This window comes from Arctopsyche grandis, chromosome 4 (genome assembly GCF_051622035.1).
Source record: "Arctopsyche grandis isolate Sample6627 chromosome 4, ASM5162203v2, whole genome shotgun sequence".
Taxonomy (NCBI): domain Eukaryota; kingdom Metazoa; phylum Arthropoda; class Insecta; order Trichoptera; family Hydropsychidae; genus Arctopsyche; species Arctopsyche grandis.
Window position 1 is genome coordinate 7481426 of NC_135358.1, and position 27797 is coordinate 7509222.

Here is a 27797-nt window from a genome sequence, read left to right on the forward strand (position 1 = left end):
ATATTGTGACTCTAGGTCGATAGTTTCCTATTTTATTTACAAACTTTTGATATGCTATACTAAATCCACATCACCTAAATATACATATTTGGGTGAACTTCATATAAATAAAACCGAAACCGCAGAATCGCTGAAATTTATATTACATATGTACGTAGAAATAACAAACGTGGTATTGACAGAAATATTAATGCAAATGATGTTTAGGAAGCGTAGATAATTATGCGCGAAGAAGTTGCTAAGACTAGTCGTGAGTTAATTAAAATATAATTGATGGGTCACGTTTAAGGTCACCAGATGAACTCACGGTGTGCAGATATGTTAGTAATCCATTGATATCGGTCACTTCTGCGAAATCAGACTCCATGTTGAATAGCATATCGCCAGAGAGCTCTCCGGTGGTTTATCGTACTTTTCGACGAATATTCAAGAATATTGTACCACAGACGATAAAAAATCAACTCACGTCACTCTCGACTGTCAATGCCGAACTCTCGACTGTTCTAGACTGGCTGTCATCAACAATGTTGCTATCGTGAATATTTTAAATCAGCGTATTGCCAGTACAACTATAGGTGACGGTAATTGGACTATTCGTCACATTGCGGTGGTCACAAAGACAATTTTCGCCGTCAAAATCGCGAATACGGAATATTTGGCACTCGAGTTCTCGTTAGTGTGATAGTTATCGTTAGTATGATGAACTTTTCGGCTGCCGGATGTTCCGTTATAGAGATTTCAGTGACTTTTGACCAATAATCACCGAACGAAGTAGACTTAGGGTGAAAACACACTGAATAGTACGGAACGTCACATTCTTGTCTCCACACCGTAATAGTGGGTGTACCCCAAACCGAATTCGGGTAAAGATGCACGTGCATATGTTTCTCCTACATTTCTTCAAATATGGGATTCACTGTCAAGCGAGGATAAAATACCACCTAAAACACTCCAAGAGGAAATTTTTGGGACTGCGTACCGTGTAAATGGAATAAAGATACTGCGTTTTTTTCGCATGATGGACTTTTCGGCTGCCGGATGTTCCGTTATAGAGATTTCAGTGACTTTTGGGCGAGCACTTTTGGGTGACCAATAACACTATTCGACAAATGACGACTTTGTTTTTGGTTTAGAGACGAGATATGACTTTTCTTATACATAGATGTATGCCCAGTAAACACGAATTTGGTAATAAAAAATGTTGATTGGCTCGAGATTCGGAGATATGTATGTGTTTTTTAAATCGTTTTTTAAATGTCTTGGTGGTGTTCGGTCGATGTCTCAAAATCTATCAATTTCCTATTCAAAATGAATATTGGAATCCATAGTTGGGTATTTTATCTTATTTGTAGTACTTTTCAGTTTTCAAATCCCTCCAAGTAGTCATCCAGTTCAAATCAAAAGTACATATTTTCACTTAGGTTTTTTTCCCACTGTTAATACTATTTTATATTGAATATTTTCTTTTGAAACATATTTATTGGGATGGTGTTCTGGCCACACTATGTTTTGTTTTCGTTTTAAAGGGTTAATTGGTAGTGTGCTGAATTTTAAATCGGCAAAATTGGGAGGTAAAAGCTCGTGCTAGTATTTACTCGTATTTACACGAATCTGGATTGAATTAATAGGGATAATATATTAAATTGTCTTTATATGAGATTTAAATAAAATTCCACTTAGAAAAATCATATTTCGACTATTCTTGTGGATTAATAACAAAAATTCTATTGATAACTGGCTTACCTCGATAAAATAAACGAATTTGTGTTATTAATCTCGTCTCTGAACCATTTTTAGTGTCGAACAGTGTAATCACTAGTCACTGGAGCCTAAGGGGGCCGTGTATTGTTCAAAGTTTGTAAATGCATTGTTAAAGGTTTGCCGAACAATGGATAGCACTGTGACTATCCTACCTCTAGTAATCACCGAACCATTTGCTACACAACTAATCACACTAATGCACATGTTACACTGATTAGTGGGTGAATTTTTTAAACAATAAAACCCGAAAGGTTAATTGGGAGTGTGTGTTTGTAATGTTGGTGTGTTTTTTTTTACATATCTATTTTTCGTTTTGCGGTCAATGGTTGCGAACGTTGCGACTTTGCGGAGACGAGCGGCGTTCGAGCGAATCGCGACAGTATTAATTAAACGCATTTGACATTATCCAAATGCAGTTGAACTGCAGGCGCAATTTGCGTAATTGCAAATAGTTGCAGCGGCGCATCCAGTGATCGTCAGCCGAACGGTGCGCGAGCGTTAGCGTTAATCGTACACCGTTTCGTTTTGTACGATTCCAATACAACTTTTAACAGCGCGCCAATGCAATGATTTTGCGAATCGAATCTCCATAGAGACAAAAGCTCGTTAGCCATCCAATCACAGTATAACGCGAACAGGTGTATTGTCGGATGATGTCCTGTCAATTGACGAGTGACTTGTGTGAGTATGCTATTAAGTGATAATGATAATTTCGACAAAAGCTCCATTATTTTGATTATCATTATCGGACAAATACATGACTCCTTAGCAACTCTGACAAAATATCTTCAATCTGTTTTTATTATTACAAACCACTTCTTACTTCAGTAACGATTTGTTCGTGTGACAAAATTTGGGTTCTTATCCTATCGTTTTCAAACTTTATCATTTTATTTATTTGTAGTTTAGACCATTGTAGCATTACAGGAATTCCTAATGCGCCACAATGTTCAAAAATATGACAGAAAAGAAAAGAAAAAAAAATAATAACTAAAGAAATTAGACATAACAAAAACAAAACGTATATATTCACAAACAACTGATAATAATTAAAAATTATAAAAAAACAACAAAGAAGGGAATGTCTTATAAAATAAAAAAGAGAAAGAAAAATAAATATAAACATATGTACATATATATATACACAGACAAAAATACATTTATACAATAGAAAAAGCAATTATAATAGCAGTAGCAATAAAAAACAATAGCAATTATAATAGCAGATACGTAAAAATATCAAATATAAAATATAAGGAATGCCTTGCACCTACAGCCAGTTCCAATAAATAAGAACCAACACCAAATACAAAACACTCCTGTGAGACCCAAATGAAAGAGAGTTAATCAAAATATCACTCATAGATCACAATCAATCATGAAAACAATTATGAGCGCAGACTACCAGATAAATGGGTTAGAGTAATATCCGACAATTTACGCTCACTAAGGTGGAAAATATCACAATCAATCTCGGCAGCAACGATTTCATTAAGAAGTCGTATAACTCTTGGAATAGGAGCCATTCGAAAAAGAACTGTATGGGCAGGAGGTACAGCCATCAAATGTTGATGTCTACCATGCACATTTTGCTCAGTTTAGTCATCAATATAAGTGAAAATGGTGTCCGCCATTACGATGCTGAAAAATAATCGGAATAGACACGTTTTGAAAATACTCCATTATCGTTCTCGGTGACGTCTATTTTCCGTATTTATCCAAACTGTGCCGATCGCTTTTTCCCTTTTCGCCACCCTCTCGGATTTCGTCAGATTTTAATTATTGAAACGCCTATAACTTTTTCTTTTTTCACTCTAGATTATATAAAATTTGCATTATAGGCTCTCTTTATCTCTCTTATATATTTTTACTTCACTCGTTGGTTATATAATGATTGTTAAATAGCGTGGTGTTAAGTCGAATAGCATGGTGTTTCGGCCAAAATTCGAATGACATTTAATCCGTCATTTATATTTGCGCGTGCCGACAGATCCTAATCAGGTTACTTCATACGGGTTTACATATAATTAGTTATACTAAATTGCATATCATCAAATACGATGGTCTTTTTGTACAGTACGGTTTTTATGTCATCTTCTTGCTATGTAACCAGCAGAATAGACTAGTTGTTAGCATATAATTCTTGGAACAAAGTGGCCACAGGGTCGAATCTCACTGGTTTCTGCCGGCCAGACCTTGGATTTGTGACTCCAGGTCGATCGTTTCCTATCGGAGTTTGCCAATTTATATGATTTTCATTGAAACGGTTTCAACAAATTGGCAACCTTACCCATTTTCTCGCAAATTTCGAGTTTTCAAGAATCTTGAATTTCACTCAATTGCATAAAATGCTGCAAATTTACAAATGTTACCATAAACGTATCTGTGGATGTTAATTGATATATATTCACTGAATTTCGCTGAATTGTTTATAAATGCTGCAAATTTACAAATTTGACCATATTATTATTATCTGTGGATGTTAGTTGATATGTGTGGATTTACGTTGTATGATACTAATAATACTTGTAACAAATGTACAATGTTTCTGGCCAGGAAGGCGCATTTGGATTACCTGCTAGGCCACTTTGATATAAATTAAAAAATAAAAATAAATAAAATACATCTTAATGTTTTCGATTAGATATCTGCATACATGTATTGGGTTTCATATTCGTTGGCTCTTATGATTCACACATGTGCATTTATTGGATTTTAACTAACAAATTTGTCTTAAATCTTATGTTCTTTGGTGCCTGTGAATATTTTTTTCTCTTTGACAGGTTGAATTTTGTAATATAGTTTGAATCAAGTACGAGTACTTGGTATTTCATATGTTGTTTCACTTTTTTTGACTCCTGGATATACGGCGTTTGGAAATAGTTGGTTCTTGGGTATGTTGACTCATGTTTATGATGACTCCTGTTTATGTTGAATCCTGTTTATGTTGAATCCTGTTTATGTTGACTCCTGTTGATGTTGGCTCTTGTTTATGTTGGCTCATTTGTATATTGGCTTCTATGTATGTATGTATGTATTGGCTTCCTTTTTCTTGTGTCAACGTTTTCTTTAACCTATTTTTAATATATTTTGCGCGAGAAGCTTTTCCAAGAAATTACTCTCGAATATACATACATATGTAGTTTATCTTACATACATACATATACTACATGAATCGTATACGAAACATCATTCTGTAATACCATCTTTTCAAATCATATTCTTTTCATTTATTTCCATAAGTTGAACAAACATAAATACAATTAGGCGACATCGTGTTAAAATACTTATCCTAACAACATCATAACCCTTAATTGTACACGAACATTTCCAGCGTCGCTGCGTGCTCGAACAAAATCTGGCGAAATTAAAAGGTTGACAACGCACGGTCTCAAACATTACACCGGTAAACACCGACATTAATTAACTAAAATAGCCGCCGAATTCGGGGTGGGTGTTATCCCGTGGGGGAGAGTCTCTTCCCACCTCCCGTCCACCGACCCCTCCCATATTTCCACCCCGTTGGGCCTCCGTGGCCAGTCGCCTCGCAAGAAAAGTTTTAATAAGCGGAGCCTGCGAATAAATCCGAAATTGCTCGCGGAATTTTACCCCCAATTTGGAATTTTTGCCACCGTTACTCTCCTCCCCCTCCCCTGCCGCCTCTTTCCCCTCGCCCGTAGTAAATTACAATTATTCGAAATGTTCGTAATGGCGCGTAACGCGATTTACGCACCGCTTGATTTATTGTCGTGTAACGTTCACACGTACAACAATATTTTAATCTGACATATATAAATATATATATATATATATATATATATATATATATATATATATATATATATATATATATATATATATATACATATTTATATATAAATGGGAATACTATTATAATGTAATATAATATAGGTATAGTGTTTCCGTATACATATGTATGTATGTATGTATGTATAATATGTAACAGGGCAAATATGTAATTTTATACTCGATTGCGTTCGAGTCATGTGCCGTTATTCATATTGATACAAATAATGATATGTCTATTGATTTATTCGTATCAATTATAATCGCAAAGACCCCTTACCTTCCGAGAACAAAATCTATTTTGAATTGATTGATTGTTTTAACTTTATCGTCGTTGAATTACAATATTATCGACTGTTGAATTCTCCAGTTGATTAAATATATATGTTAACCGCAAAAATACACACTGGTTGCTCGCTCCGGTCGATTCTCAAATAAACTTAATATACATGTATTATATGCTTAATTTTCTTCTGTTATTACTATTATCTTCTATATTGACTATTTTACATGTATTTTATTTAGCTGTGAGTGTGCTTTCCTCTAAATAAATTATCTGACAGTGTTGAATATAAAATAATTAAATATTGGTCCTTCATCCAAAACTGTCTATTAAACTTGAACTTATCCAAAGACGCTTTCTCCGACTTCTTTATAAGGAGAAATATGGCATTTTATTTAGAAATATGGGATTATTTATTTCCTTCAAGATCTGTCATGGGTATGGCCAGCTACACTTCTCTTGAACACACGAGGAATGTTGCCCTAGTCAAATTCTTGGTTTCTATATTTAAAAAATTTATCTCATGCCGGTCTATTCTGGCCTTCGTGCTCCGGAGAGTTTGGTCTGGACCCGCCATCCTCCCTTATTTTATAAGCCTCTGGCAAGAACTGTGGCATATTTAAATTCTCCCATTCCTCGAGGCCTGTGTTTCTGAAATTCACTGGATGGTGCCATTAACATTTGTCATACCTCTTTTCATTCGCTGCATCCCTTCCTTGGTTACGGAGGTTACGACCAACTAGAGCAGTCACAGTTGACAATTTTAAGTGTTAAATGTTGACTTGACTGTTATATTTTTTTTATTTATTGTAAGAATTTTAATTTCGTGTATTTTTCTTTTATTTTTTTCCTGTTCTTAATCTTTTCAGCACACTCGTCGCTTTGGAGAAATCTGTTAGACGAGTGTGCATGAATAATTGATATAAAATTATCGTTAAATCCACCAACGTGAAACGGAGAATACAAAAATTTATTTCATTATATTTACTTTATACATACATTTTATCTAAAATACTAACCGCAAATTTTTTTTATATAATTTTATGTTAGTTTTCAATTTTCTCATATTACATATATTTTCATATGTATCACACAGGAAATACATTAAACTTTTTTGTGTGATTTTTTTCATATAAAATGCATCCAATGTTCCAGACTTTTTGTTCACATGAACGAAGTTTAAAAATACAATCGTGCGCACGATTCGATTTAATCTCATAATATTGTAATGCCCATGCTTATTTTAGAGCTGAAAGCACACAGTTCCATCCGTGAAATCTCACCTGCAGCTTTGCGAAAACTTTTGCACAAACTTACTGTCAACGTGGCTTAAAAACAAAGTTGAAATTTCGCGCGAGCTCGAACGATCTCGCGATATTGTTGAAATTTCTTCGACAAACTCTGAATTAACCAACGGTTAATTTCCAACTACGTGTTGAAAATTTTCATTTAATGCGCGAGCTATTATGTATCTCTCTCGAAGTACGTGTTAACACACTTTAAGGGCATCGATTTGTTAAATTTATTTATGTACATACATTTTTCACTAGTTCTAAGTACTAAGTTCGGTGATGATGGCCCATTTTAAAAATCTTGAACGTGGATATCCATGTTTCAGATGTTATCTGGTGATATTCCCAAATGCGTTTCTTTCCACTTTTTAAGATCGAATTTTTATTGGATCCCTTTTTTATTTCAGATTGTGTAGTGAAGTGATTATATACATATATCATTAGATTGAACCAGCAGCGTGGACTAGTGGCTAAGCATATTATGCTTTCAAGCGAAGTGGTCACGGTTCGATTTCCACGAGTAGCTGCTGGCCAAACCTTGGTTTGTGACTCCAGGTCTATCGTTTCCTTTCAGAGTTTGCAAAATTTTTCTGATTTTCATTAAAACGGTTCCTGTAAATTAGCATTTCCTTTCCAGTCTCTCTTACAAATCTCAAGTTATTCAACGTCTTGAGGTTCGCCAATTTCTATAATATTATAAAATACTGCAAATATTTCTCCATAGATGTCTCTGTGGATGATGTTTGTATGAATTCGCATTGCATAAATACTTGTATTGATTGTATTGATCGTGTTGTATCTGTATTAGTACACTCGTCGCTTAAGAGCAATCTATAAAGTCGAGAGTGCACGTTAGATTGAAAAAATAAAATTAAACAAGAAATTTTCATCGATAAATTTTCTTCAATGCCATGTTACATAATATAATATTGCTATTATGTGTGTCTGTTTGTGTGTCTGCTGTGTGATAACGCTCGCGGTACTATAATAGTCTTTTCGATTCGACATACAACGTACATACATACGTCACGAGGTTCGCCAATTTCTATAATAAAAAAATGCAAATATTTCTCCATAGATGTCACTGTGGATGATGTTTGTATGAATTCAAATTGTATAAAAATGAATGTATTAATTATATTATTGTATTGTATCTGTATTATGTAGTACGCTCGTCGCTTTGGAGCGATCTGTAAAGGCGAGTGTACATGTTAGATTGAAATAAAATAAAATAAAATAACTGTGACGTATGTATGTCGAATCGAACGACTATTATACTACGGAGAGCGTTACTCACACACGCACACACACACACACTGATAAAAGCGATCATATGATAAATATACAAGTTTAATACCACAGGTGTCACTCAAGATCAACCTGTAATGGCATTATAGGAAAATATACATTTTTAAAAATAAAATAAATAAAAAAAATGTTTCGACTTGGACAATGCCCTTAAACAAGATTGCTGTAGCTTCAAAGCGAAACTGTTTTTTCGATATTATTCGAATAGAGCACGATTGATACCCTCTTGCAAGGGACATTAGCTCGTCGAAAATCGGCTCTTCGTATTATGTAGTACACTCGTCGCTCTGTAGCGATCTGTAGAGACGGGTGTATTTGTTCGATTGAAATAAAATATATGGAAATACTATAATACATTATACTTCAAGCGTTCTTCTGTACCTATCGCAACATCATAGCCCATTTAGCTTATTATAATCTGAACGATCCGAATCTGAACTTGAATTTGCGGCAAGACTGTGTAAGAAAATATGAAATTGACGTGTGTTGGAATTTCTTCAGTCGCCCGAGTGCTCGTCCACTTGCATTATGCGACACATTAATCAAAACCAAGGCGTTCAAACACGACGACAAAAAGCTACGTGCATCGATTTTCGTTCAGACTTCAATCCTGCCAACCCTTTCGTCGTCGTCCTTTTTTCGGTCGACGCACGACAAATAATGAAAAAAAAGTCGCGTGACGTCACGAATTCGTTCGATTAAATGGCGCGATTGCGATTCGACTTTTACGACCGTCTGTTTGTCCTGTGACGGATTCGATCCATTGCCAGGGTGCGTGACACGGACCTCTAGACGGACGCCCTTTATTGTATGGCCCTGTGTAATTGGCTCGCCTTTGTAACCGGTCCACACTCCCCCTTTCGTTCCCTTCCGCCCTTAAGCCGAAATATGAGTTCAATTTTGTCTACAAAGAGGCACAATTAAAAAGGACGATAATTGCCTGTTAATAGGCTGACAAGGGATTTTTTTTATTTTTTAGTTTGGTTTTGTGTTTTTTTTATGGCTATGAGCTGATACTGTAATAATAGCTGTAAATTCGATATCTAATCCAATATTCCAGCGGCGTGGACGAATGGTTGGCATATTATTAGTGAGCGTAAATTGTCGGATATTACTCTAACCCATTTATCTGGTAGTCTGCGCTCATCATTGTTTTCATGATTGATTGCGGTTTTTGAGTGGAATTTTGATTAACTTCCATTTGGGCCTCACAGGGATGTTTTGTATGTGTAGTTGTTTCTTATTTATTGGAACTGGCTGTAGGTGCAAGGCATTCCTTATGTTATATTTTATTTTGATTTTTTGATTTTTTTTTTTTTTTTTTAATTTATATACCAGGAAGGCCTTACAGGTAAATCCCAATGCGCCTTCCTGGCCAATTACAAATACTAATACAGCATTTTTATTATAAGTCGTTGAATTTCGAGACACTGAAAAAACTCGCAAATTAACGAGACATCTATGAATTGTACATAAATTTTTATTGTACATCAATCAAATTTTTCAAATAGTGGTGACATAGTAGGTAGGAAGGATTTTTAGCCAATTTTTTTTTCCGGGAACCGTTTCAACAATGAAATCAGAGAAAATTGGCAAACTCTGATAGGAAACGATCAACCTGGAGTCACAAATCCAGGTCTGACCAACAGCATACTCTGAAAAATTCATTTTCATTCAGGGATAGAACCCGGCACCTTCTTGACGGTAAGCAGAAGCTTACCGTCCGAGCTATGCTGCTGGCTTTTATCCGTTATTATTAAATGCTATTTTTTATGTTTATGTATGGATGTATTTATGTTTATGTTTAAATGTATTTTTTATGTATAATTGATTAGTATATTATTTTCGTTATGTATTAATTTATGTTTAATTGTTATTTTGTTTTTTTTTTGTGTTATATTTTTTGACCATTGTGGCGCATTAGGAATTCCTGTAATTCCACAATGGTCTGTTTAGAATAAATAAATAAATAAATTATTAGCCAGCAGCATAGCTCGTTCGTTAAGCTTCTGCCTAACACCGAGAAGCGCCGGGTTCGATCCCATGAGCTGAAAAGAATTTTTCTGAGTATATCTGTAGTGCTGCTGGTCAGACCTGGATTTGCCAAGTTTCCTACCAGAGTTGGCCAATTTTCTCTGATTTCATTGTTGAAACGGTTCCCGATTAAAAATTGGCTAAAATCCTTCCTACCTACTATGTCACCACTATTTAAGTATGATTAATGTACAATAAAATTTATGTACAATTCATAGATATCTCGTTAGTTTGCGAGTTTTTAGTGTTTCGTAATTCAGCGACTTGTATAATAAAAATGCTGTATTGTTTGTAATTGGCCAGGAAGGCGCATTGGGGTTTACCTGGAAGGCCTTCCTGGTATATAATGTAATAAAAAAAATATGCTTTCGAGGAAAGTGGTCACGCGTTAGGTCCCACTAGAGTCCCGCTGCTGGCCAGACCTTGATTTTTGAGTCCAGGTCGATCCAATTTGTCGAAGTTTGCCAATTTTTCTGATTTTCATTGAAACGGTGATGATATAGTGAGATGATGACACCGTTTTTCCGATTCAATGAGGAACTGTTTCATCAATGAAATCAGACACATTGGCAAACTTTGATAGGAAGCGATCGACTCGGAGTCACAAATATTCAAGTCTAACCGGCAGCACTATAGATAATACTCGGAATAAATTATTTTCAATCAAGGTTAGCCCACGGGATCGAATCCGGCAACCTCTCGGTGGTTAGCATTAACGCAACCACCAAGCTATTCATCTGGCTATATTTTTTACAGAAGTTTTAAAAAAATAATAATATATTACGCATATAATATGTACATTGGTAATGAAAATGAACGGTCAGTAAGCCGCTTAATGTTTTAAATATTTTTTGACATTCAGATAATAGTCAAGCAGTCAGTTATGCTTATTGTGCTATTTAAAATTTATTTACATAACATGAAGGTTGAATTTAGTGTTGTTTAATTTTTGATATATTTTTTTTAATATCTAGCACAATATTTATTTTTATGGTATGTATATGTTTATGTATATAAAACACCATCAGTAACTAATTGACAGAAAATTGCGTTGGATAAAAATATTAAACAGGATTTAATTAAGAAAGTTAACCTTGTGTCCCAAGAAATGTTTAACGTTCAATCGCTATACAAATATTTCAACCTTGCCGAAATATTTGCTGACATCTCAAGGTCAGCTGTGTTTATTTGCCCATTTCGAGATTAATATATAAAAATTTATCATAGCATGAAAATATACTTTTGATAAAGTAAATATTTTATATTCTATCTAAATATAATATATGTATGTATTATATAGGTACAATAATAACACGCAGCGAAAATGATAATAAAATAATAATTTAATGCGTGTTCAAGCCGAATTTTCTAAGGCTAAAAAAATTTTTAAATAAACCTAAAATTGATTTGTTTCAGAATATTTTATATTTTGTCTATATTAGAGTACCATTAGATGGTATACCTGCCTAATTTTAAATTGAAAACTATTGATCTACTATATATTTATTTTACATTTGTACATATGCCAGAAGCGAGGCCTTCCTGGTATATATGTAAAAAATAAATAAATAAATATGTACTATTTACATACTATTTTTTATTTTATTAATTGAAAAATCAACAGACAGGATGTACATAGATATGTATAAATAAACAAATAGTAAATAAATAATATATGTAACATCCAAGTCCAATAATAGATTTTTACAAAAATGAAAAAGATAAATATATGGAAAACAAATTATAAAGTAAAGAATAAAGGCATGACAAAATATATAGAACATTGCATAATTAAACTATAGTATTAAAATATTTGGAAAAGGTTATAAAAAAGAATATAAGAAGAAATTGAAATTTACAAATATAAAACAAATGAAAAAGGCAAATACAAAATAAACAAATGAAAAGGAAAAGAATGAAAGCCATAATATGATTAAATAGCACATTACATAACTAAACTAAAGTATAAAAATATTGGAAATATTGGAAAAATAGAATAGGAGAAGAAATGAATCAATCGGTCAAGATTCTCTTGATGTTAGATCTGAATTGATGTAGGGAAATACCAAATAGATCAACCTCATTCGATATATACGATAAACGCGCTGCAGATAAAAATATTTTTGGGAATTAGTATTGAAAGGATCAAGTGAAAAGAGTGCAACGCGTCTAGAGTACCGAACTGGGATTCTGAAATTAACCTTATTCAGTAAATCAGAACAATCAAGGAAACCATTTATGATCTTAAAGAAGAATATAGCATCAGTATGTCGTCGCCTGACAGAAAGATTGTTATAAGAAAGGATTTTTAAAATGTCGGAAACAGAAGAATGGGTATAGGTAGGAAAAAGGTAGCGTAAGGATAGTAGTAAAGGAACTTGTAGTAAAGGACAATGTAGTAAAGGAACTTGATCATAACTTATCAAACTTTTTTTTATAACATTCATGCAAAATTTTCGTTCATCTTTCCAAAAATGAAAACTCTTCGAAGCAAAGCGTGAATTTTCTCGTGACTTTTGTGAAAATGCGACATTTTCGTAGGACGAACATATGTACATACATACGTAAGGGTAAAAAGAAATTGTCGTCTCGGTATTTTATCCATTCAGCTCTCGTACATTCAGCGACATCGTTCAAGTGCAGCATCTACGTACACATATATGTACATACATACATACAAATAGATTGTATGTATGCGCGAGTACGTGAATCCAAAACTATATGTGTGTATAGATAGCTCTCGACACTTTTCACAAATCTCCGATAGTTTTTCAAAATGGCGCATTACATGCATGTGTACACATTTCCATACGTATGTATTTATGATTCGCGTGCAATTTTCGTTCTCCACGTGAATAATGCCGTGGCACCGCAACCCCGCGCCATTTTTCCGCGTCCGCGCACTTCCTGACCGCCCTTCCTGCCGCTCCTCGTATCACTTCCGGTACGCGGCCCTGCATATTTCTGGTTGAATATCCCTGGTCGGCTTTTAAAGGCCGACGGAGTCATTAAGCGTCCGCGTGCGGATAAAAGGGAGAATGATCATCGACGTACGCCGCAAAGGGCAGATCGTCATTATGGACGCTCGGAAAATATGTACATATGTATATATTCACATTCATAATAATCGTAAACTCATCTATGTATATATAGATATGTATATGAATCAGGGAAACGCTTAGAATTGTAAGTCAGGTAGCTAAAAAAAATATTTAAAATTAAATTAATGAAATTCTCACGTTGAGACATTGTACATACATATTTTCCTAGCTTTCCTTTTTAGCTGTTGAATATAAATCGTCACTGAGCTGTTTAAATTTTCATGAATTTCTCTTACCTTCTTACTTGCTAGTACAAACACAGGATACATATATAGGTATTGAATATATTACAAATGCACTTTTCTGGAAATTTTTCTGTAGTGGATTACGTATTTTCGAAATTTTACAACAATAGTTTGTCAATCATTGTATCCATGGTGGCCAATTGGTGGCTCGCGAGACATTCTCGTCTCTGAATTGTAAAGGAGCCAGAAATGGTTCTCTTGCAATTCTCGGAAGGTAATTGAAAAACTATACAAAGTAAAAAATATAATATAATATAGTTACTATATATAGTATAATTGGAAACTATACAAAGCCGGAAATCTGCCGCCCAAGTAGTACCGAACACAGATATTGAACACTAGGGTTGCCACCCCAGTATTCGATATCTCAGTATCCCATTTATTTTTCTTTTTTAAAGGCTTTATTAGTTTCACTTAGTCAGTTAGTCTAAGAAACTTCCTACACTCTTCCGTTCGCTTTGGCCGCCGATAGAGATTTCAATTGTGTCCGCTAAATCTGTTTGTCTATTTATCTGTCACATATGCGTTCCCATACCATTGAACCGATTGCGAGAAAACTTACAAGAGTTATTGTGTACATGTCCGCGATGGTTTCTGGAAAAAAAATCACTCAAAAACGGAAACGGAAATGGGAAAAACGGGAATGAGTGGCATTGCAACGTAATAATTTCAAATATATTCGCTTCACAACCTGAGTTGTTGGGGTAAAATAAACAAACACTTGAATGGGAACAGGAATTGACAAATGGGAACGGAAACCGGAACGGGAATGGGAACGGGAACGAGAACGGGAACGGGAATAGCATGCGTTATTGTGGCATTGCAACGCATGCCGGGTTCAGCTAGTTTAATTTATAAAAATGATATATAAAGTGTATATTTATAGTAGTTAAATTTAATTTATAATAAAATATTCAGGTTTTTTTTTCGTTATATTTCATATATTTTATAGAAAAACATGATATTAAAAATCTTTTTATTCGAAATGAAGATTTTTGAATAATGAAAAAATCTTTTTATTCGTGTTAAATATTTGAAATAAAAATATATACAGCTTAATAAATTATCTAAATTATTATATATGTATGAGCAATTTTCCCATCCGCTCTCGAGAATTGCATATTGCGTATGTATGTAGTAGGTCAGAAGAAAATAAATGATACTTTCGATTTGATACATATAGGTCGGATATTCGTCTATACAAATGGTAATTACTGTCGTGTACGTACATATGTATGTATGTTGTGCCATTTTTTTCCCCTTCTATGTATATGGCACTCGTGTGCAACCTGCAGTAGGTGCACAATCGGCTAATCGGATTATCGCCGGAAAGTCCCGCAACTGGATTTACATAAGCACTACAAGGGGTGGCAGGCAGGTGGTTGCACATTATGCACCCGCCTTGCACTCACCCACCTCAGATCTAACCTTTCTTTGCTCGGAAAACGCTTGGCAGCAGCCGGAAATTAAACTTACACAAAAAAGTCACCTTTCTTGTTTCAGAACAGTGACTTGCGTACTACATTATAGTTTTCATTATACAATAACATGCAGAATTGTAAAGTACATACATGTATACATATTATATGTATAAAAAATATTAACTTCATATGGTCTTTCCAACTATTATATATCGTGCTAAGGGTTTTATGGGTCAACTTGATTGACCTTTTGAATGGCTAAAATAAAAGTAAACATGTACATATGTATATAAATAAGTTTTTGTCAGCTATACAAACCCATAGTTTTCAGCTCTGAGTCATCATATTTGGTACGCTATCTGAAACATTAGAGGGAAGTAAAAACAGATCAAATTGCTCTATATAAAAACGCCCAAGCAACGCCAGTGTGAAAATTTCCGGATTTGCAAGTCAACGCCGGGTAGTGTTCGTAAAAAATATTTCAATATACATATGAGCCATTATATTTGAAAATGGCATAAGTCCCCAAGTGACACAAGCCTTCATTTCGAGAAATATTTCGCAAAACATTAAATATAACGTTTATATGCTAATACTATACTGTGTATGAAAAATTTATTTTACGAAAGCGTAATTGAAAAAGTCACGCCTAAAGAGCGAAGAATCGAATTAATGTATACATAATAATTAAATTCGCTTTATAACGTATCACTCTTTTTTCATTTTTCATACACAGCACACCCAACATACATATCTATATATGTGACGTTCATACATACATATCTATATATGTACATTACACCATCAACTGTCAGAACATATTTTCAAATTTGATTTTTTCCTCTCAATTTTTTTATTTGATTTATTTAAAATCATAATGATTTTCACCATTGCGTAACACTTTTGTGTGATAAAAATATTTCCCAACACCTGTGATTTGATTTTTTCCGTCTCCCACCTGTGCCTAATAAATTTCAGCTCGTTTACTGCTGTCCAATCTAACAGATAATACGTTTTAGCCGAAGAGAATATTAATTCCGGAACAAATATATAATAAGAGAATATAATTCCGGAACAAACTTAATCGAAGTCTTTAAAATACTAAATAATCATTATAAATGTCACATGTCCAATCTTTTTACATTCAACGAAAACACTTACCTGAGAGGTCATTCGCTTAGAATCCAAAAATAAAAATCTAATCAGAGATTCCTTCTTTTCAAACAAAATGGTTTCAGCTTGGAATAGTCTTCCCAATGAAATTGTAATTTCTGTTAACCTTAATATTTTTAAGAATAAGCTTGATGCATTTCTTAAACTTAAAGGATTTCTGTAATTCTTCTTTCCCAATTTATTATTTCTGTTTCTTGTTTATTTTTTTTCTCTCTTATTTTTTATTTTAATATTGTCATTTTGAATGTATTTTACTTTTTTTCTCATTGAATTTACATATATGTACATATGCATAAATCAAACTAATTGAGTATATCGGCTTTGCCGCCTACCCAGTGGTGTAGTCGGGCCAGGTCGCCGACCTGGTAATAATTTTTGAGTCAGGTCGCCGCCCTGGCACTTTGATTGATATAAACATTAGTTTTCGAGTACAATTAAAAAATATTTTGACTAAAATTTCATATACAATTTTGTATTCCGAATATTGTAAGCAGACTCTCGTTCTCGATGACCTCAATCGAATGGTAATCTGAGCAGATTCTAAACTTAAAAGACGTTTAAGGAACTTTATTGGATTTTTTTATCTAAAACCAACCAAAACTTCCAAAGAAAATATTCTTTGAACTCTTGACCATACGCACTTGAGGATAGATAAAATGAGGGAATTCAGCTTAAATGAATAGTCATCTCTAAATTCACATGTTAAAATTTGATAGTTCTTTGACATATGTATGAATACATATGTATGTATATGGTCATTGCTAAAAGTAAATGTTGCTGTTGACACACAACACGGGTTTTGCAAAATCAAAGATATTGAAGAGGGTGAATTATGGAAGTTTTATAAAATATAAAAAAATACATCATAATTTCAACAAGTAAGAATATTTGTTAATTATTATTTGATTTTTTTTTATAAATATTTCAACTACCAGTATTAGGATACAACTTTTTTTTCAGTAAGGAAAAAAGCGGGGGGGGGGGCGGGGTCATAAAGATTAAACACCGACCTGGTTCTTTTTTATTTAGCACTAGACCTAGCGCCTACCCCAAGTATGTACATATATTCTAATAAATAAATATACCTGCATGCATAATACATATGTACGTAACTTAAATGCGCGCTTTCTCCGAAATATCCTTATGAATTGCTTTCATGTTCCACAATTCTTAGACTCGGGTATTATGTACTACATACTCGTACATCTGGAAGCTTGTTTTTTATTTCAATTGTTTACATTCCGCTTAACACAGGTACGCAGTACTGTGTAGCATAGCTCCGTTCGTTTACAAATTGCGTAAATCTAAATCGTTAATGACATGGAACACTTAACACGACTGGCTGTCTAGAGACATTTGAGTCGACTCGATCAGAAGTGATTGTTTGGCGATGGTGATCTAGTGAGCAAGTATACAATTTGACAGAGTCTCCTGGCGCGTGGCCAAGCTACCAAACAATGTTGCTGAAAAACTCGCAACGACTCGGCTGCCAATTCAGATGCTCGAAAGTCGCAGAAAGACACTTAATCCACGATACACAGCATCCCACGTGCCACTGTTTGCCGGTCCGCATTCCTCAGGATCGACCTCCTTATAATATATTGTCTAGCGAGGCCGCTACCACTCATCGCTGCCCAACTTAATCTGTTTACCAAACGGAATTAACCACTCGCCTGTGTCTCGTGGGACTTTGCACGCGCCGTCGAAAGTCATAGAAGAATCGAACCACGCGGTGGAAGATTCCCACCGATCGATCGATGTTATGTGCATGTACATATATGTGCTAAGAATTAATTAACGATGCTATTTCGTTTAAATCTCGGGCACGAGCGTGTTTTATTAAACTCCGTTTCTCTTGTCGGCGCGTGCACATTTTAATCAAGTGCTTGCTCCCTTTTTGAACTTCAATCGAGCGTTTGGTGCGGTTTTGTCCGCTCCAATTTCAAGTTTTTCGATGAAAAGCCTTTTCGCCTGTAATTGTTTCGAATCTTCGCTTTTCTGGCTCGGGGGAACATCAAAGAAGGCCCGGGCGTGCTCCCACGATGCTATGAACCCTTTATTTTTTTTCATTCGATGAAATAAACCGCATCAAACATAATTTAATGATTGTTTCGATGTTCCTCGCTTTGGATGTGTTTATTTAATGAAACTTCCTCGTTGTAATGATGAAGTTATAAGTGTGTCTATTTAAAGATGCACTTGAAGTGTATCCTTAAACTGAAGGTTTATCAGGCAAAATGTTTTTAACAAATTGCGAACACAACGAAAACTTCGCGTTTGTTGTGAAAGTTTAATGCAATTTCTGAATGAAAACTTTCGATCAAAGTACATACATGTATGTATATTTTAGGCCCAATTTATGAAATTGCTCATCTCACGTCTTTGTTCACGAATGCTGTAAACCCGTTGCTTTTTGCGTGAGTTTGTCAAAAGTATTTGCCAAATTAATAAAATATGCAGGAATTAATTTCCTAATTTATGAATTGAACAGATCAGTTCGTTGCGGGGCCTGTTAATTAAATCAAATGGCATTTAATTTCAAATAATCTGTTTTTTCACCTTATTTTGCCCAAATAGTTTGAAATAATAATATGAAAACAAACACCATAAACTCACAAATTAATTTTAAATTTAAATAATGAACTGAATTTACCAAAGCTAAATTGACATTCATACGGATGTTGAAATGTCAATATGACATGACAGTCGATCATAGATATAGAATCTACATATATCTATGCAGTCGATTTTCCTTTTTTATTATAAGAATACTATTCCCTGACAAATTCGCGAACAAAGCAACTGACTAACACCGTTCATTTACAAAGTAATTCTTTGACACTTTCATGAAATGAGCAATTTCAAAAATTGGGTGTAACATATATAATATAATTCATAAATAACTGAAGCATTTAGAAACGCTTCATCAATTTTATGAGAGCATTTCCCGAAGTTTTTGACGTGTTTTGTTGTGTTGTTTTTTTTTTTGGGCAATTAAAATTTGTCTAGACGTTTGATGTATGTATACCAACTTTTAGCACTAAATCGCTCTCGGTATTGACGACGATCCTGTGTTTGCAAAACGAAGCTGTGACTGGTATAAATTATTTTTATCACTCTCCTATGAATAAGTGTCGAATTCGTTTTTCATTCATTTAAAATTCGCTTTCATTCGAGGGAAGCGAATTTTTTTAGAATGACGTGATACTAAATATATACATATTATGTATATATTGAGTAAATCGTATAATAAATTGACGTGTTTTATTTACCCTGATGAAACCAGCCCACATGTGTAAAGTTTAGTGATTGTAAACATCAAAATGGTATTGATTTTATTTGCTATACTTAATTTTATGTTTTTTTTTATATATATTGTACAGTATAGAAAAAAAGCTCATTTCATAGCTAATGGTTTCGATACGACCAAATTTAAATACAATATATGTACTTTCATTTCAAAATAACTTTTCTCAAATGCCTAAGGCCATGTTGAAATAAATTCTGAAACTTTTCAACTTTATGATGTATCATTTTGAAAAATGTAAATTTTAAACCCAGTCATTTTTTTCCATTTCAGTATGATTTTCAAAAATGAATCATTCGATATATTCGGAAAAATGTGGAGACTAAAGACTTAGAATACCTGTCAACGTACTCATAAAATAAAATATCTCTAAAGCAGTTTTATTTTAATTATTAACGTACATATGTATAATCAACTGTATGACCCGTATCGATCTTTCTTTCTGTTATACATATTTAGTTGAGTGACTCTATGAGGGTAAATGTGGGGTTGACGAAGCTCAAATCGTGATTTAATAAAATCAATAAAGATTTTTGCCTGCTAACGTGTGTATTTTGAGATGATATTAGATCCAGGCAATTAGAATTTGCTTTCCTTCATTTTAGTCCGAAGAAAAATCACATATCAAAGAAAATTTACAGATACCATTCCATGAAACATCGATATTTGAAATTGAGCTTCTGAGTTAGCTTTTTGGTAATACGAGTAAGGAATTGAGTAAAAGTGGATGACATTGATAAAAATTTCTCTCGAGCCTTGTGCCTATGCATCATTCTTGAATATCATGATCGCTATCAGTTATATTTGATTGCCACTTGCCCAATCTTGACTTTTGAAACACGTTCTTCGTAGATTATATGAATGTTTTAAAATAACTTAAGCTGTTTTATCGCTGAATAGTGAAGGGTCTTAAGGTTGACCTTTCCAACTTTGAGTATGCAATTAAATATATGAACATAAATCCTCGTGATTTGTAGGTCTGAGCAAATCAAACAAATGACGAATATTCCTACGACTGCTGTCAAGATTTGGGTAATATTATATTAACACCCCATATGAAATTACACCCCTAATCAATATACATATCACAGTATGTATATTGATTAGGGCACTATCCTTTTGAAACGGGATAAGACACCAATGGGCCGTATTGGTAGCACATTACATACATAAATTAAATAATATATAAAAGCAAACGGATATACATATTTACATATAACCTAAAAATTGCCTTGGAACGTACATTTTTTATGATTAGTCAGAGGGAGAATTTTGGTTCCCGTAATTTGTAGAAAATATTTAACTTTAATATCAAAAATCCATTGATTTGGTACTAATAATTACAATCAACATATCGTTCCCTTTTTATTTAAAAAAATAAATTTTATAAATTATAATAAAATAAAGCAGCAGTTACCTGCGAAATACAATTCAGCTCTTATATGGCTCCGACCTTTAGGCCCTGCCACACTGGGTGACTTTACGGGCAACTTGATGCACAGCAGCAACGATTTCATTGAGAAGTCGAATAGCCCTTGGAATAAGAACTGTGCGAGCAAGAGGTACAACCATCAAATGATGATATCTACCACCCACATATTATACATATTTATTAGGGACATAAAGTCCCAACTGTTCCAGCAACAACAGGCATGACGTATTATCACGTAGTAGCCTGAGAACGAATCGAACTAATGAGAAGTTTTTCCGAAGTTCAAGGGAATTATACACAAGCATGCCCAAAAGAAAAGAAGTAGGGTAGATATATGGGTAATACCCATACTCTTTCCTATAGAAGAAACGAAGAAATGCTTTTGCACTTTTTCGATCATCAGAGAGTAATTTGCTTCGCGCGGATTCCACACAATCGCATTATACTTCTCACAAGCGAGAAGACAAGGAGTTGGAGAATAACATAGCATATCTCAAGCCAAATCCAAGTGGATGAAAGGAAACGTTAGCGACTGTCTTGATGTGGTTGTGAAAGGTGACTTGAGGATCAAAAGTGATACCTAAATCGACCATAGATTCCACACGCTTCAACAAGACGGATCCAATTGAATATGCGTGACAGTAGATCGAATGTGCACGTCCATAGCTCATGATTGCACATTTATTTATATATTAAGTTCAAGGCCTAAACTAGAACTGAACTCCGATGCATACAGGTTGAGGCGACCATAAGGTGAATCGACCTCAAGACGAATCCTCCCACACACGCCGCTGTCCGCATCAACATGGGTCGCCTCACGGTAGACCTCTCCGGAATTCCGGAGCGTCTGTAGCCCCCTTTAATATCAGCTTGAATTAAAGAGGCTTGCCTCTCATCCTTGACAGCAAACAATAATTTAACGTCATCAGCAAACAAGAGACATGATGCATTACATAAAACACTAGGGAGGTTATTAACAAGAGTTGAAAATAGTAATGGGTCTAAAGTGGACCCCTGAGTAACACCAGATCGAGTAAAAAATGAAGGAGATTCATAAACACCATACCTATCCTAGAGTAAATTGCATTACACTCTAGCTTACATCTCACAAGTGAGTTATGTACATATTACATATTACAACTAGAAGATATGTATGTATACATCAACTGTAACATACATATTGAGTAAAATAATTCGGAGTCAGAGCCGCTCGAGCATTGACAGACTTCACAACACAATTCGTCACCGGTATGTCGGCAATTGAAAATCACTCTTACTTGTATGCCGTAAAATCGGTGTTGGATTAGTTTCAAACTTCAAAACTGAAAGTGAAGCGGTTCATGTGACATGACATGACATGAGGGGCATGTGGACGACCCTTGGAGCTCGCTTCGACGGTGGAAAGCTCGCACACGTAAGGGATGGAAAAGCGGGCGTCCTCGTCGGGGGCGAAGCGGCGAGTGTCTGTGGGGCCCGCGGGGGTATAGCGGGGGCCGGGGGGCGGCGCCACCTGTCGCGCGGGGGCGCAGGCGCGGCGGGGCGCTGCCGGGGGCCCGCAGTCCGAGCGCGGGCGCCACCGCCATCGCACGCGCGCCTCACACGTTCGCGAACGCACAACACGACATAACACGGCACAGAGGCAAGTGCGCGCGCGATCCGACACACACGTGTCACCCCGTCAATGTAAACACGCGTCACACGCACTCTCGTCGCGCTCACGCGTCCCTCTGCGTCGCAAACGTCAGGCTCCCGCCGTATTTACAAAACAAACGCCACTATCGACGACGATCCGTGTCAATACAAACTTGTCAATTTTAACGCACCCTTATCAACGGCCCTTTCGGTCGCCAACCCCGTCAATCTAACGGTGCAACGGTCTTATTAATCGTTTCTGTGATTGTGACTTTTTCGATTGCGGAAATGAAACCCTTGAATTAAATCTGTCGTATTTGAATCACACTAATGAATTTTTCATTTCAAAGTTTAAAAGTTTCATACATATACATATAATAGAATCTGTCATTGGTTTTTTTTTATTGATAATTGATGTTTGTGATACATATTAAATCTATCCTAATCCTGTGCTTATTATTCGTATTTTCATAACGTATTGCATATTTGAATCACACTGGTGAATTTTTCATCATTTTAAAAGTTTCATAGATATATGTATATAATATAATCTGTCATTGTTTTTTTATCGATCATAATTGATGTTTATAGTAATCTTAGATATATTCTAATCATGTGCTTATTATTCGTATTTTCATAAAGTACATATTTGAATCACACTGATGAATTTTTCATAATTTTAAAAGTTTCATAGATACGTAAATATATAATAGAATCTGTCATTGTTTTTTATTGTTAATTGATGTTTATGATACATCTTAGATCTATTCTAATCCAGTAGTTATTATTAGTATTTACCAAAAGTATTACATATTTGAATCAAACTGATGAATTTTTCATAATTTTAAAAGTTAAAAAGTTTCACACATACATACATATATGTATAATAGAATCTGTCATTGTTTTTTTATTGATCATAATTGATGTATATGATACATCTTAGATCTATTCTAATCTAGTGCTTATTATTAGTATTTACATATAGTATTAACACATATTTATGTACGTACAGTATGGGTCTACCCGGTTGGACCAACTTGAAATTTCTCGAGACTCGTCTAACCAACTTTTTCGAACATATAGGAAAATGTATGCATAGTGAAATACTTATTTTTCAAAATAAACATTAACTGTTAAAAATATATATATAGTAAGAGTTGATTTTTTAACGTTTTTAAATATTTTAAAGGTGTGTTAATAGTTTAAAGATCTATGAATGATCACAATTTATCTCGTTTATTAAAGATATTACATATGTGCGTGTATACAAAAAAAAATGTATATAATGTACAAACCTGTTCAAGCAGATGAAAATTTGTTAAAACGAATCTCGAGAATTTTCAACGGAGTGCACTGATATAGCATAATAGGAAAAAAATCTCAAAAACTTATTTTATGTAAAGACGAATATTTAAAAGTCAACGATCTAAATCAAATTGTGTTTATACCTTTATAAAGGTATAGACAGCTTGTTTTTAAACGTCATTAAAATGCAATGTTCACAAGACCCATTACATCTAACGTTGCTTAAAATAAATGTGTTCTGATACACATATGCAATACGAAAATAGGATATGACTCATTTTATTCAAATTGTAGACATATCATAAGGATGTTGTTTAATATCAATCGTCGATCATTTTAAAGTATTCATTATATATATGTACATCTACATATGCGTATACAGACGCGACGCGATAGTGTGCGAACAGAGTTAAAACATGCGTAAACATTACGTGCTTTAATATAAACGGGAAATAGGATCTGTGTTAGGTTACGATCGATAGACGCCCACTAGATGTTTATGTCGAAAAGTGTCATCCGTCGTATCGTTTTGTGTTGCGGGAAATGAGGAAAAGTCGCGCGGAAAACCGTTATCGAACTCGGCCATGTGCTCTCGCACATGTCAAAATCTCTATGTGATTGATGTATTCTTATTGTTTTTTTTTTAATAGAATTGTGTGAAAAATCAATAAGTGACGTTCAGTGGTGATTGTTATATTAAATGAAACATATTAAATAGAAGAACATACGTATTGAAAACAGGACATTGTGCAGATTATGCATATCAAGGAAGAAAGGTATGTTTTAATTTGTATATATATTTTTTAATATAAATGATTAAATGTTGAATTTTTTTCACGCTTCAACGAGATTCACTTAGTATTGTACACGACCATCCAAATGAGCTTTGAAATTTAATTAACTGAACGTCAGCCAAGAAAATTTGTACCGTATCGTAGGCGTTCCGGAAAATCGCCTATCTCGACGTGCTTTCAACATTTCGCAAGATGCAAATTTATATTTATCATATGTATGTATATTTTAATGTGTGTGTGTGCGTATATTAAGATATACGATAAGTCAATCAAACATGTCTCCCGCTATCTTAAGTGATTGATACGATTCAATTAATTCGGTACAATGGTGATGATCGCTCGATGAGCGTTCGATCATTTAAATTTTGACGTTTCACCACGAATTTCCATATATTGAAATTTCGAGCTTTCATCATATAAATTCATTTTTGGGGTTCCGTTTTTTTTTTTACTTTTTTTTCGTTCACGCAGAGTGAGAGAATATTTACCATCCGATTCATCATTTGTTTGATGAATATACGTACGTACGTGTAAATAATGTGACAGATCTCCGATAAGCACGGCATGGCACTCGTGTGAAATATGATTATTTATGATATGAAAATTAACACTACATATCGTTTTAAATTTATTTAAAACATTGAATGAGTATTTGTTAATGTTGACAAGATGGCCAGATGTTTTTATCGGGCAAATTTTAACGCTTTATAAAGGACTTGTTTCAAGGCTATTGTTTGCGTATGAAAGAAATTTATTTTCTATCGTAATCATTTGCAAGTTTGAAAAATTGTATCTTTCAAATGCTTTGAATGTTTTAATTTTTATTTTATCTATGTATGATGTGTCAATAGATGAAGTTTTGCGATCTTAAGAAAATGTGATATTTTAACTTGTTTATATTCAATATCAATCTGTATCAATCATATATCTATTCAATATCAATCGCGCTTTGATTATTATTGATTTCGTATTTGATATTAATTTTTATAAGGTTTTTATTATTCATAAGGTATGTTCATAATACTTCTAAGGCCTTAATTAAGACGTAAAACTCATGTTGTACGGCTTAAGTCTATTATAATCATTATCTAATGTATATGTATATGAATTTTTGTTGTTAGTACTTAAATAAGTTATTTGTCTAAGCTTGATGGTTTAGCAAGATGAAAAAGCTCAAATATATTGAAAATATGTCTTCAGTCTGTTTTAATCACAATCTGGTCACAATATGCTAGTATACAAACATATATGTACATTCCAATAGCTTTTATTTAATTTGACATCCAAATTTCGTTCGTCGTGGTTTCCAGTTGAGTCACTTTTTATTATCAAACCGATCATAAATTCAGCCGACTATGTATTTTTTTCCTAAGATTACTTTTGACATTGATATTTTGGATCAATGTCAATTGTCATAGTGTGTGTTTTTGATGAGACTTCTCGAGTCTTCTATTTTAAACCTTGATGGTTTATGTATATATTTAAGAATATTTGTGAAAGATGGAATTTGATAATACGTGCATATGTATGCATGTATGTATGTACATGCAGTAGTGCAGAAGTATTAACATCAAACAAGATAAAAAAAAATGAAAAACAAAGAAAATAATAACAAGTCATAATAGATGAAAATAAAATAAGAGAAAATACAAAACATAAGTAGGAGAATGTATAGGATAAGAAAAGGCTTCAAAACATATTTACATTTTACTAAGATTTTGTGATCTCTAGGTATCATTTTGAAGGATTTAACTGTATACTATTTATTTTAATAGGCACACATACATAATAAAATATAAAAAGAAAGTTGTATAGTGAGACAAAAAATAATAATAAACACAAATAAAAATATAATATTCCAATTACAGTGAGCACCACATGGTGCTCACTGTAATTGGAATAAAAAATGAAATTGAAAAAAACAGATAAAGTAAAAAAGAAAAATAAAGAGAATGAAGGTGAAGGTGACTGTAATGGTCTTTGCTGTATTCGAATGAACAGTGATGCAAATCAAGATAAAGTTACACATTCTATGTACATATGTACTGCATGTAAAGGTTTTCTGGGCGAAAGTATGCACGTTGAATTTAAATTTCGCAAATAATTTGAAGTTCCTCGAAAGTATAAGGCGCTTTAAAAACCAATTTAGCTCAGTGTACGTTCAGCTGTAATTTGAGTTGGCTGCGCTGAAATAAGACGTTTCAGCGGGTACAAATGTGCTAGCGCGCACACCGTATTAAATTTTACAAAAGGTCGGATATAGTGGTGGCGTGCCGCGGTACAACCGAGAATACAAAATTAAATTACAAAATCACATTTCTGATTCAGTCAAAACGACCCGGTTGCATATTTGATCCGGCCCTGTCACGAAACCCATCCGCCGGCTTTCGTGCTGCCGGAAAAGCCTTCCTTGTGTTCATTTTTATTCGGGATTAGTTCGTTTGAAATTTTTTCGGACGTGTTTTGAGTATGTTTATACATATGAATGTATGTACATATGTATGCGAGTCTCGTCGCGGGTGAGAAAACGATGTGAACGAAAAAAAAAATACATAATGTACGGCTATAAATTTTCCGGAGGGTCGGTTTCGTTTAATTGTTTTCGACGTACTATAATTATTTTCGAGAGTTTTCCTACGGCCACGATGAATAGGCTATAAAATTAGAAGCTCGCGCGAGTGTTTACACAATTTCCTATAAATTCTCTTTATTAGCGGTTTCTAAGCGATGTTTATTATGCCATCGGGTATATACGTATAAAATATTGAGAGGAAAATCTCTCGCTCGGTGTATTATCGTCTTTCGAACGCAAAGAAAATATATAAACCGGGTATCTTTTGAAGTTACAAGTATGCATGTATTCAATAAACATTATTTGACAAATTAACACAGCGAAAATGAA

At 34.1% G+C, this 27797-nt stretch overlaps 1 protein-coding gene across 8 annotated transcripts in view; it reads left to right on the plus strand.

The window, feature by feature from the left end:
• LOC143911227 (CUGBP Elav-like family member 2) overlaps positions 1–27797 on the plus strand; it is a 605340-nt gene that overhangs the window by 323185 nt on the left and 254358 nt on the right. For 4 of the 8 annotated variants that reach the window (XM_077430028.1, XM_077430023.1, XM_077430027.1 and 1 more), the window contains exons 1-2: positions 22722–22803; positions 24752–24877. The exons of 2 other annotated variants lie outside the window; for them this stretch is intronic. The gene's annotated coding sequence lies outside the window, so the exon portion shown is untranslated. Of the gene's footprint in view, positions 1–22719; positions 22848–24751; positions 24878–27797 lie in introns of those variants that run through there. 2 more of the 8 variants (XM_077430029.1, XM_077430024.1) reach the window with 2 other exon arrangements.